Genomic DNA, 14,189 nt, shown 5'->3' on the forward strand with positions numbered 1-14,189 from the left:
TTTTGTGTGAAAACACACTCGGAACTACTACAGATCTTAAGATGTAAAACAATACCGTGGTGTATAGAAAATAGCATTGTTTTAACGGTTTCTATTGTAGTGCAGGTTTATTTAGATAATTAGGGAAAATGTTTTGTATTATGAATTAATCTTGGACAAGTATTCGATTTATTACGTTATGTACATTACGTATTACAAGTTCAAATAGTTGGAAATTTTAATTTAGAAGTTAATTGAATTTAAATATGTATGAAATCTATTATGTTTGCCAACAGGATTTAAACACACAATTTTATTTATAATACGAATATATTTTAATATGCAAAGAACAATACAGTTTATGATAATGGTTATTACAAATAATGTTTTATATACAAGTTTTACAAACTTACAAACAATACTGAGTCGTATATCTATAACTGATTATTTTATTGACATTCATGGAGACTGAATTAATTTTTTTGTTGATACACCTGTACACTTCTCTTGACGGCTAGGGCCTGGCATGGCCTAGCACGTAAGGCGTGCGACTCATAATCCGAGGGTCGCGGGTTCGTGCCCGCGTTGCGCCAAACATGCTCGTCCTCCCAGCCGTGGGGGCGTTATAATGTGACGGTCAATCCCACTACTAGGCCTGGCATGGCCAAGCGCGTAAGGCGTGTGACTTGTAATCCGAGGGTCGCGAGTTCGCGCCCGCGTCGCGCTAAACATGCTCGCCCTCCCAGCCGTGGGGACGTATAATGTCACGGTCAATCCCACTATTCGTTGGTGAAAGAGTAGCCCAAGAGTTGGCGGTGGGTGGTGATAACTAGCTGCCTTCCCTCTAGTCTTACACTGCTAAATTAGGAACGGCTAGCACAGATAGCCCTCGAGTAGCTTTGTGCGAAGTTCCAAACAAACAAACAAACTTGACGGCTAGCTAGCTTGAATCACATGTAAGCTTTCACCGACGACAATATCTAATGTCTTTGTAGAATTGCTAACGTCCGAAGTTAATTCATTGAAGTTAAACGGTTTGTAATGTTCGAAATCTCAAAACGTTTCTGGTAAATTATCTGTAGTTTTTCGATTAATGAGCGTTAATCACAACTATAGCTTCTAGTTTTATAGTACACTTAGTGTAACGACCAAATTGTATTCTATTACTGTCTTTCGGCGTCTTGTGATGGCTTGCTTTTATTTACTCATTATGTGATGTATATTGCTAGCCTGCTAGGTATGTATTGCGCAAATTCCGCTTGTTCTCTAAAATTGTAGAAGACTCTCGAGAGTAAGAATCAACAATATATCTTTTACGAAAACACTAATATATCTTTCGAGAATGTCATATATATTGATAACAAGATATTAAACACAATACAGTGTTAAGGAATTATACAATTTCATAAGTAGCCTAATTATCGTAAAATTACATAGAACGTGAAAGTGCTTAAATACAAATGTTATCTTTTTAGCTTAATACAGTCAATAATCACACGACTGAGGCGTTCTTCGAAAGCTGTGATAACTTTCAAAGGAGTAACGAGAATTTTTGGTTAGGTTTAGCAACAAATTGATTGGTAAGATAAGTTGTCTAAAACTTAGAAAAATCTTGCCTAATTCTTAGTCAACAGAAATGTCTCATAATTCTGTCACATGTCTTGTTGATACATGAATGACCTCCCATTGGAAGGACATGAGCAACTTTCAGTATTTCAGAATAATATGCTTTTGGAACAACGATTTGATAAACTCCAGCCCAGTCATCTGAAGGTGGTACATTCGGTGGTCTCCATTTTATCATGAGCATACCAATTTTGAAAAAGTAACCATTTGGAATTTTCTCCACTTTATCTTTTAGGAGTGCATATTTCAATTGTGGAGATACCAGTATATCTTTTTATCGCTCATCAGTCGGTTTGCTTCTAGCAAATGGAACTTCTTCAGCTGAATCACATCCCTCACGCTTATCATTGTCCCTCACCAATGAATTGTTAGTAGGACAATTGTTCACAAGATCCCGGTTTGATCTAAAAATGTCTGAGGCAAATCTATAATATTGTGCCCCGCGCACGTGTCTATCATTTCTTTTGGCTTAATTTCTTAGCTTGAGCTCGAGTGACAGCACATAGGCAACACAATTGGATTCTCCTCAAGAACAACATCACCCTTAGATGAAACAGTGATCAGCTTGCTAGCCATCTTGGGTTTGGTAACAACTTTTCCTCCAGCCAGCTAGTTTCCCAATAATAATTACACATCCTTAATTGGCAGTATAGGTCTTAATAGAATCACAACTAGTACCGAAATTAGGTCTGATGTTAAATAAATGTTATGAAGAAGATATTAATAAAGCCACCTTTAATATCCTGAGTAATAACAAACTCACCAGTAGCAGAACTCGAATCTAAAGACAGTATACCTTCTGACAACAATGACTGAGTTGCCTCAGTATCACGTAAGTTGCATATGGGTATAGTATTATAAGTGTCATTTGTCCAAGACACAGAACCAACAGACACAAAAGGTTTAAATTCCTCGCGAGCTACATCATCCTCTTTATCAATGGCCAAATCACCAACATCGGATGATCTGGTGAAACTACATCCAAATATAGATCACGAACGTCTCCTGTTCTTTTTTTCTTTTATGAATTCCAACAATTAGACATCACATGACCAGGTTTTTGCAGAAATTGAAGACAGGCATTGATGATTTTGACGCAGTTTTATCCTGACTGTTTGAATATTTCGAACTAAAAGAGCTAGATTTTTAGAATAATTCTTACCTGTAGTGGGTTTAACGGGTATAGGTTTTACTGAGATGGTAGGAATTTTTTTTTACGAAAAGTGGTTTTACGTGTTAAAGTGTAATCATTGGAAAAAGCAGCTGCTTCCGGTGATGTTTAAACTTTCTTTTCGTCTAAGTAAGTTTTTAAATTGTCACTTGTACAGCGCTTAAATTCCTCAATTGTACATAAATGTCTAAATCTGTCGATACCTCTGCCAATATGCACAGAATTACATCGATCAAAAAAAATCTTTTTTTTCGTGGGCGAATTTTATATAAGTTTGTATTTTAACGATGAGACTCTGACACTAACTAGTATGCTTTGAGAATAGCTGTTTTAACCGTATCATAATCCGTAAAATCTTCTAGACCATTGGTTATTAACCTGGGTTCAATCGAACCCCAGGGGTTCGGTGAGTCAGTCTCAGGGGTTTGGTGGAGGTCAAGACACGCACACTGTGTGTGGGTGTCCGTTCTGTCACCCCTAGTATGATTCGTGACGTCATGCTCCATTTGACCATCATTGGTTGCGGCTGATCACGTCATATCACTTGGCCTTAATATCTGTGCTGCAGGAAACTTCGTGCGCTTAACAGTCGACTTGTGACTGTAGTAATCGTGCGTCATTTGTGAATTTTTCCCTAATCTTTCAATCCCTTCATACTAACTATGGTAAACAAAAACAGAATGTGGTCGGACGAATACGTACAATGTGGATTCACGTGTATAACGGAACATGATGGGAGTCAGCATCCTCAATGCATGATTTGCAATGCCAAGTTGAACAATTCTAGTCTAGCACTGGCAAAACTAAGAGAACACTCCTTAAAGCTGCATGGAGATAGGAAATACAATAACACAACGCTTGCCTAATTCAAGGTAAAAAAGAACTAGGTTTGATGAAAAGGCTACTTTGCCTGTTCTCGGCTTTGTACCAATCGACAAATCGATCCTCACAGCATCGTACGAAGTTGCGTACTTGATCGCAAAGCAGGGCAAACCACACACCATTGGTGAAACATTCGTAAAACCAGCTGTGTTGAAGATGGCGAATATCATGCTGGGAAAAGCTACTGAAAATAAGTTATCCCAAATTCCTCTTTCAAATGACACCATCAGCAGCAGAATAGATGACATCATGGTTCAAATAGTTGCAGATCTGATTTCAAGCCCAGCAAAATTCAGCCTTCAACTCGACGAGACCACCGACGTTTTCAATCTAAGCCAGCTTGTTGTATTCGTGCGCTATGTGAAGAACGACGAGATAAAAGATTTTTTATTTTGTAAGCCTCTTACAACAACAACAACAACTAAGGCAGCCGACGTGAAGAAACTTGTGGATGACTTCTTCAGAGACAACGATCTTTCGTGGGATATGGTTTCTGCAGTTTGTTTGGACCGAGCTCCAGTCATGGTGGGACGAAACTCTCTGGTTTTGGTGCGCTGGTGAAAGCCGATGCACAACACATTATTGTACTGCACTATGTTCTGCACAGGCATGCGTTGGCAACAAAAACCTTGCCTTCAAAACTGGCAGAAGTATTAAAAAATTGAAGTGGAACGTGTCAACTTTGTGCGAAATAGTGCCCTGAAGCACCGCATCTTCAAAGAGCTGTGTAATAAAGTGGGCTCTGAATTCGAGGTACTTCTATACCATTCCAGCGTTCGGTGGTTATCTCGGGGAAAGGTGCTGAATCGTGTTTTTGCCATGGGTGTGGAATTAGCCCTGCTTTTGCGAGAGCACCAACATTGTCATGCACATTGCTTCGAAAAATCTGAGTTCATTCTCATTTTGGCATACATGGCCGATATCTTCAATGCTCTCAATCATCTCAATCAACAGATGCAGGGCGGTGGAGTCAACATCATCGAAGCGGAAGAAAACCTGAAGGCTTTAAAAAAAAAAGCTACCGTTATGAAAACGACGAATAGAGAATGACAACTTCGCAAACTTTCCTCTGCTGGACGATTGTGTAGGTAAGATCGAAGATGTGTCTGAAATCGGAGACATTTCTGTACCCGGGGAACTGAAGCAAGCAATTGTTATGCACTTAGATGAGCTTGCAAAGCCTCTCGACGGATACTTCCCCACCAGAGAGTCATATCCAGCATGGGTGAGACAGCCGTTCACGATTAGTGTTGCGAAAGCAGATGTCAATGTTGAATACCTCGACGAAATCATTGAACTTCAGCAGAGCCAGGATCAACAGCAACTTTTTAGAACAACAACGCTCTCAATGTTTTGGTGTCACCAACTCGCAGCTAAGAAAGCTCTTGAAATACTCATACCGTTTGTTACAACGTATCTTTGTGAGTAATCCTTTTCGAGGATGGTAGACATAAAAACGAAGAAAAGGAACAAACTTTGTTGCGAAAATGATATGAGAGTGGCACTTGCCAAGGTGAAGCCGCGCATTTCTGAACTTGTTTCTGAAAGGCAACAGCAAAAGTCACATTGATTTGCAGTAAATATTTATTGAGTTATGTTTTTGTTTTTGTGTGAAATTCATGTTTTGTTGGTTTTGTTCTTTGCACACAGTGATATTGTGTGCAACTGATGCATGGTTTATTTTGTGTATTAATAAAATATCTACTATGTTTTGAATTTGAAAAAAAAAATCACTTTTTATTTTTCCAATTACGAAGGGTTCAGTGAATGCAAGTACGAAATTTCCGGGGTTCAGTACCTCCAACAAGGTTAAGAACCACTGTTATAGACAGAAAGCGGCATAAGCTTTCTGTGCTTCACCAGTTAAAACACTTTGTAATAATAGTGACCATTTTTCAGTGAGTCGTTCCATGCTTTGGGAAACTTTCTTAAAATGTTGGAAGTATTTATCAATTTCATTTTAATTAGATGGCGATACTTGAATATATCAATTGAGTTCAAAGTTGTTACTCTACTTTGGTCGATCGGAGACGTCTAATTTTATATCTTTAAGCCTAATATCTTTCTAGGCTTTGAATCGAGCTTATTTGGCCTCAAAATGTTTACTTTTTCTTTACGTTTCGATACAGGTTTGTTCAAACTCGATCTGTTTGACGTTTAGCTGGATTTCCAACTTAACTTTTTCATTCAGCTTTGACTGGCTAGTGAAGACATTAGAATATTCCCATACAACTTCCTCATACAATAAATCATAATCGACTAATAATTCAACTATACGCTTTTTAGTTCAATTTTTCTCATTCATATTTTTTAATATCTAATTCAAAATTTTGTGAAGTTCGAGCAAGTCACATTTGTTATATTTTTCTAGTTGTTTGAGGAAAGGTGATTTAAGAAAATCTTGATCATCAGACATGATCAAATCTTGTTGGCACCAATAAATATAAATTGAATTAAAATTTTAAATTATTTCAGATTTTGTCTCTGATTCAGATCTTGGACACGAGCTTCCAAATTATTATATTACGTAACTTACGTATTACGATTTCAAATAGTTGGAAATTTTTATTTTACTTTAGAAGTTAATTGAACGTCAGTATGTATCAAATGTATGTATGGTATTTGCCAACAAGATTTTCTTTATAACACGAATATATTTTAATATACAAACAAAAATACAATTTATGATAACGGTCATAACAAATAATGTTTTATATGTTAGAGTTTCACAAACTTACAAACAATACTGAGTCGTATATCTGGAACTGATTCTTTTATCGAAGTTCACGTAGAGTGGATTAACTTTTTGTTGATACACCTGTACACTTCTTTTGACGGTTAGCTGGCTTGAAGCACACGTGATCTTTCACCGACGACAATATCTAATGGCCTTGTAGAAATGCTAATGTCAGAAGTTAATTCACTGAAATTAAATGGTTTGTAATGTTCGAAATTTCAAAACCTTCCTGGTCAATTATCTGTAGTTTCCGATTAATAAGCGTTAATCACAATTATAGTTTCTAGGTTTATAGTACGCTGAGTACCAAACAGTATTCTATTACTGTCTCTTGGCGTTTTGTGGTGGTTTGCTTTTATAAATTCATTAGGCGAGATTCTCGAAAGTTCAACAGTGTTCGAAGATACGCTACTGTTTTCTAAAACGATGTATTGTCGATTCTTACTCTCGAGAATCTTCTACAAATTTAAAGAACAAGCGGGACTTGCGCAATACATATCCAGCAATATACGTCACATGCATCAAAGTGAAAAACACGCAGATATTACAATAAATGTATAACAGTAAATCTGTTACAAAAATAATAATGCTAACTCCAGCCATATTAATGATAAATGCTTTTTTCTTTGACTATAAGCTTTACAAATCAACTAATGTTCGTTAAAAACCCTAAGATTGTGGAAGACACTAGTATAACAATTTCACTTTCTAGCTTCTCTCATATATACAGGACTTTCTCGCATATCTGTTCATTCGTCGAAACACAAACTCAGTATTTACAAAATTTGACCAACTCACTGACCGAGAGTAACATATAAGCGTAACTAAGAAACTTTCTAATTCGATAATCAATTGTCAACTGGTTTCACTGACTTACTCAGGGGTTAATTATCAACATACTTTACCGGCTAACTCAATAATCAACAATTTAACAACCGTTAAAGTGTGAACACACTTATTTTTGTTTTTAAGCTAATAAAACGTGCTTTAGCGAATTGTGTCTTCAGCAATGGCTATGGTGAACAGAGTGGGATTGAAATGCTATTTATCATACACTCTTTTTCTCTGAAGAACGAAACAAACCTGAAAGACAGAATAAATAATGCAGTGTTTCGTAAACTTCGAAGAAGGTTTAAGTTATTAAGCCACATTCATAAGATCTCTCCTTGTGTAACAACACTATAAATGCTTTAGTCTGATTGATTGATTGTAATGAATTAGAAAGCTACGCAATGGGCTATCTGTGCTCTACCCACCACGGGCATCGAACCCCAGATTTTAACGTTGTAAGTCCGCAGACATACTGCTGTGCCACTGGGGGGAAAAATGCCTTCCTGAAATAACGCATTTGGTTCATTGACTTTCTTTTACGTGCGTGAATTTAATGAACTTCCAATTTACTTTATAACTTGTAGTAGAAAGTTTTCAGTCTTTAGACCTACTTGTTATATTCATAACAGTTATAACTTTTTTGTTTGATTGTTGTTTTGAGCAAAAGGTGAAGATAAAAAAACATACGCTTAATACTAGTTATTTGTATTTAGGCACAAACTTACACAATTGATATTTGCTCTGTGTCACCGTGGGTTTTGAACTCAAATATTTGGCTTTGTAAACCCTCATATGGCAAGCTAAACTCTTAACCTTAGCACCGAGCCCCGCCAGACACTCGTTACAATATTTTTCAAACTCGGGCAAGAAAAACGTCTTATGAGATTGAATTTAAAATAACTCAGAAGTATTTAGACATATTTAAGAAACTAAGATGTTTATCATTGAATCCATTAATTTCTCACGGTGATTACGAAAATTTATTAGAAAGTGATCAAAACTTTTAATGTCGATTTTGTTGGATTGTTGTTAAGCAAAAGTTATACAATGTTTTATTCATCACATGTATCGAAACTCGATTTTTAACGTCATAAGTTTAAAAATTTGTCGCAGAGGCACTGAGGGCTGTTGAAGCTAGTTTAATCAAGTAAAGCGAAACCTAGATACATTAATCGCATACAAGCTTATTTGTTTGAAGTTAAGCACAAACCTACACAATTGCTCATCTGTGCTTTGCCAACCAAGAGATATCACAACTCGATTCTAGCATTGTAAGTCCATAGACATACCGCATTGCCACCTGGTAGCTATCACACATAAAGTGAAATTCATATCAGAATCTTGAAACAATAATAGAAAGTGTACATAATTTACCATGGTAAAAAAACAAAAAAACAAAACCAACAACAAAACTAATATATATTATTATCAAATTCTGCGGGAAAAATGTGTTAGGTAATTGCTTGCAATGTTAAATTCTACGCTTTATAGAAAAGCTTGTTTGGTTTGTTTAATTTCGCACAAAGCCACTCAAGGGCTATCTGCGCTAGCCGTCCCTAATTTAGCAGTGTAAGAGGAAAGGCAGCTAGTCATTGCCGCCTACCGCCAACTCTTGGGTTACTCTTTTACCAACGAATAGTGGGATTGACTGTCACGTTATAACGCCCCCATGGCTGAAAGGGTGATTATGTTTGGTGTGACGGGGATTCGAACCCGCGACCCTAGGATTACGAGTCGAATGCCTTAATCCACCTGGCCATGGCGGGCTATAGAAAAGTAATAATTTTGTAAAAGTTGGAAAGTGTCAGTAACAGCTATTTGGAATCGGTTAATCCTAAGGTATATAATTAATTTCTGTTCTTGTCGCTATATGCTTTTTGCAGAAGCAAATTTAGAATGGATTATTCCCATGCTCTTTGTTACCATTCATTTAAAGAACTGCTTTTTAATCAATTAAAAATATCATAAGGGGGAGCTACACAGTTTGTGCAAGTAATTCTGTCTAAATTTAAAGTTCTTTCATTGGGTATCTGGTATTAAGTTTGGAACGTCACAAATTACTCTCTACTTGCTTCTGTTACTATACGTAAATATATCAACATAAAATTTATTTACCACATACGAGATAGTTAATACTTTTTAGGACCTTCACTACGAATCCAGGCATGTTCTATAGTGTTAGCATGTGGGTTTTCGAATCTGTGACCATAGGGTTCACGCCTTCCTGCAGCAAAATACCATTTTCATGTTCATGTTCAATGATTATTTCAAGACTTTGGTGGCTGGTGCTGTCGAATAGTTACCTCCCCTCTTCCTTATTAGTTCAAAATTAGGGATAGGTAGCTTTAAACGAATATCTGAAACAATAAATAAATTTACAATTTTAAAATAATGTTGATTTTTGACATCTTTCAAAATTCACTTAAAATGCAACTTTAGGTTTTCAAGTTGAAAACGTTTTGAACGCACCGTATCGTTTAGCATGGATACTACTATCTTCCGTACCATATTGATCAAATATCAAACAATACAGATAGTGTAACACTATAATTTGTCTATTAGTGAATCACGCACACATTTACACTAGTAGTCTCGTGTTTTTAATAGTTTCTAAAGTTTATTCTCTGTCAATTTTTTCGAAAAAAAATTTTAACCTGAGAACGTTAACAAGATTAAGTAAACACATATACATATATAATTGTATATATGGATTATTATAGTGGTAAAGAAGTTGAAATCGAAACAAAAACGGTACTCGACTAAAAATCTTCCTTCCAGATTACCAGTTGAAAATTATGGACGGCTGGTGTAGAAAGAAATATCCCGTGTGGCTTTGCGCGAATGTTCGAAACAAAGAATTCAAGCGGTCCTAGCGCAGCTTATGGTTTAAAGGTATGTGATTCCTGTGTACTGCAAAGCGTGCTTTCATTATAAAATGTAATGAAGACAAAATATTTCTGAATTTCTAACCAGTTACAGAAAATTAAGAGATAATTTATTTAAAAATAAATAGTTGATTTGTTGAGAAATTTTACAGTACAAAAGTTCATTACGTGCTCTAAACATGCTGTTTGTTTCTAATTAAACACAAATCTATACAATAGACTAACTGTTCTCTGGTCACCACGGTTATCGAAAACCGGTTTCTAGCGCTGTTAGTCCGCAGACACACCGATGTGTCTTTGAGGCCTAAAGTAAAAGAAATGATTAATGTATGTATTTCTTTTGTGTATGCAAATATTTTGAGGCAAATATGTGTTTTGAAAAACACACACGTAGTTTTTTTAATGTTTTATTTTAAGAGCCTTTGAATTCTTTTATAATTTTCATAGTGTTTATGAAATATAATTATTTATTTTACATTTTTTTCGGGTATAGAATTCATTTGTCCTTCTACACTATGTGCACACGTTGGTAATACTAAACGCTACATTTCATAATACGGCCAGGTGGTCAAGGTTCTTATCCCCGTCACACCAAACATACTCGCCCTTTTAGCAGTGGGGGTGTTATGATGTATCAGTCAATCCCACTATTCGTTGGTAAAAGAGTAACCCAAGAGTTGGCGGTGGGTGTGATTACTAGCTGCCTTCCTTCTAGTCTTACACTGCTAAATTAGGTACGGCTAGTCCAGATAGCCCTCGTGTAGCTTTGCACAAGATTCAAAACAAAATCATTTCATAATATAAAAGATCGAATATCCATTTTTAAAAAATCACGTCATTGCTGGTGTGTATCACAATTCATCAGTTTCGTTAATATTTTATCCCAACCTTTAGGAATAAGGTTTCATTACATTGAACTTCGTTATTACAAAAACTTTTCTAATTATATGAAAAACAAATGGATAGACGTTATAACAACATTATTGTTAACAATAACAGAAGGTACGAAAAGTTTTTTACCCCAATTCGTTATTATGATAAAGAAGAAACAAAATAAAAATGGCAGAGATAATCAAAGGATATATACAGTTACGACAGAAAGTGTTCGTACCCTTGCGTCGTGAGTAGCCTTTTCCTCATAACTTAAAAAGTATCATGATTAGGGTAATAAAAGTAAATTGTATTATAAATATTATACCAATACACATCTACATAAACTTTTATGTAAATTAAACGACAAATAAACTGTTTATAAACAAATAACCAAACATAGGAGGGGCAGAAAGTGTTCGTGCGTCTACTTTAATGGTAAGTCGTGTAGCCTTTCAGGTGAATTACTTGGCGCAATCTTTCCCCATAGACCTCCATAATGGTTTGACAGAACTCGACTGGTATTTTCCTCCATTTTTCTTTACAGAAGGCCTCTAACTCTTGCAAGTTTTTCGGATGACGCCGATGAACCCTGGTCTTTAACTCGTGCCAAATGAGTTGAAATCGGGTGACTGCGATGGCCACTCCAGAACACTTATATGGTTCCTCTGCAACCAGGATTGCACATATTTCGATGTGTGCTTAGGGTCATTGTCGTGCTGGAAGATCCAATGACGCCCAAGCTACAAGTTCCGAGCATCATTCTTGATATAAGTGCCTAATATATCAACGTACTCTTCTTTTTTCACGATTCCGTTGACGCGATGAAAGCTGCCTAAACCAGTAGAGCTGAAGGAACCCCATAGCATGATTGAGCCACCTCCGTGTTTAACTGTAGGGACGGTGTTCTTTGGAAGATTTCGTTCCCCCTTCTTACAGAAAATATAGCGAACATCATTGTGGCCGAAAAGCTCGATTTTAGTCTCGTTTGACCAAAGAATACTCTTCCAATAGGTAAAGGGTTTATCTACATGCTTTCTTGCATACCTTAATCGTGCTTCTAAATGAACAGGCTTTAAATATGGAGTTCTACGAGGACGGCATGCTTTGAACCCAGAAGAGTGTAACATGTTTGTAACTGTAGAGGTGCTTACTTCAACCCCAGTTTCCTTACCAGTTTCTGTATGCCATTACGTGTTAAACGAGGGTTCCTACGAAGTTCTCTGAGAACCTTCCTCTTGGCTCTCTCTGGAATTTTGGTGGAGTGTCCGGAACGAGGGAGGTTAGCAGTTGATCCTGTAAACTTAAACTTGGCAATTATGCCTTGAACAGTAGATTTAGGCACATTAAGTTGTGTATCAATACCGAAAAGAGACACACGAGATTAGTATTTTACAATAATTCAGTTTTTTAAATCACTGGACAGTTGTTTCCTGTTCGCCATGATGACCAAGCAGATAATGACGGAGACGGCGCTAAATTGCCGGAAGTACATTTTTTGCTGGCTAAATTCCAATAATTATGAACCCAGTGTCTAGTTCTGGAATGGTATAATGTAGTTTATTTGCCAAACAAAACAAAATGTTTACGGGAATATCAGTTTTTTCACACGTTCTGAAATGTACGAACACTTTCTGCTCCTCCTATTTTTTGTTATTTGTTTATAAACAGCTTATTTTTGTTTAATTTACATAAAAATTTATGTAGATATGTGTGAGTTTAATATTTATAATATATTTTACGTCTATTAGCCTAATCGTGGTACTTTTTAAGTTATGAACAAAAAACTATTCGGGACGCTGTAAACAGAGCAAACTACAGATGCTACCGGACATTAACTGCCACAGTTAATAAACACCAAACCATTTAAACAGGCAGTGAAGAGATGGAAAGTTGAACACACACACATATATATAAGGTCCCATGTGAGTGTTGATTTCAACGCAACACAATGTAAAAATAAAAATATCAAAATGGTAATTAATCCATAGCAATGTTGTTGTTGTTTTGAATTAAGCACAAAGCTACACAAAGGACTATTTGTGCTCTGCCAACCACGGGTATCGAAACCCGGTCTTTAGCGTTGTAAGTCCGCAGACATACCGCTGAGCCACTGGGGGGCAATCTAGAGCAAAATAGATGTAGAAAGCGTTCGGTAGTCCTAATTTATCTGCAAACCTTACCATCTAGGGAAGGGTATTTCGTTATTTAGCAGAATAACACTGAATTAACAGACGCGGAACACACAAAAATTGAAGGATAAAATAAGTCTTCTGTGCTTTACTAATTATAACCGATAATACACACAACCAACGTAATCTGGACTAATTATAACTGATAATACACACAACCAACGTAATTCACCAGCCATCAAAACATGGGGACACTCGTTCTCGAAAACATCAAATAATCCAGTCAGTTTCCAATGAGGTAAGAGCCCGGAATAATGGATAGCGCTCTGCCTTCTTAACAACAATAACAGTAAACCTACCTTTAAATTCTTGTTTACGTCGCCTCACATACACGTATTGTCAAGATGCAGGTCAGTAGGTTGAGCGAAGTGTTAGAAATGACTTAAAACACATTATGATACATTTTCAAAATGGCCGGAATGGTTAGTGACAACAAAGATAAATGAAAAACGTTTCTTTGATTTACAACAATGATACGACTGGACAAAAGCGACGACAAAAAGTTCATTAATGACAATCAAGGTAAATAAAAAACAACAACTTTGTTTCTCACAATAAAATCAAAGATTTTTGTTTATTTTCAGCACAATGTTGTATAATGGGTTGTTAATGCGCACGGATCGAGCCCTGAATGTTAGCATTATATAAGACATGTTAGTAGGTTTGAGACACTGAGGGCAATATTATTGTATAAATAGAAAAAACTGGCAATCAGGAAATCGTGACTGACGATTAAACTAAATGTCTAATATTCATGTTAACAACAGTGCTATGATACGATAGAACAAAGATTTCAGTGAGATCATTTTAATTATGGGTAAGATGGGCTATAATGTTTTTTGTTTTTTTTTGTACTGTAATAACCCTAATACACGGGATAGTTATAGATGTAACTGGGGATAATAGAGAAGCTTGATCGGTAGTGGAGGAGACGAGAAGGGGTCTGTGAATTATTAATGGTGCCTTTTGAAGAATTTCACCCATGACTGCGAATGAGTATTTTATTCTACTATGCA

Source organism: Tachypleus tridentatus, chromosome 7 (genome assembly GCF_004210375.1).
Source record: "Tachypleus tridentatus isolate NWPU-2018 chromosome 7, ASM421037v1, whole genome shotgun sequence".
Lineage (NCBI taxonomy): Eukaryota > Metazoa > Arthropoda > Merostomata > Xiphosura > Limulidae > Tachypleus > Tachypleus tridentatus.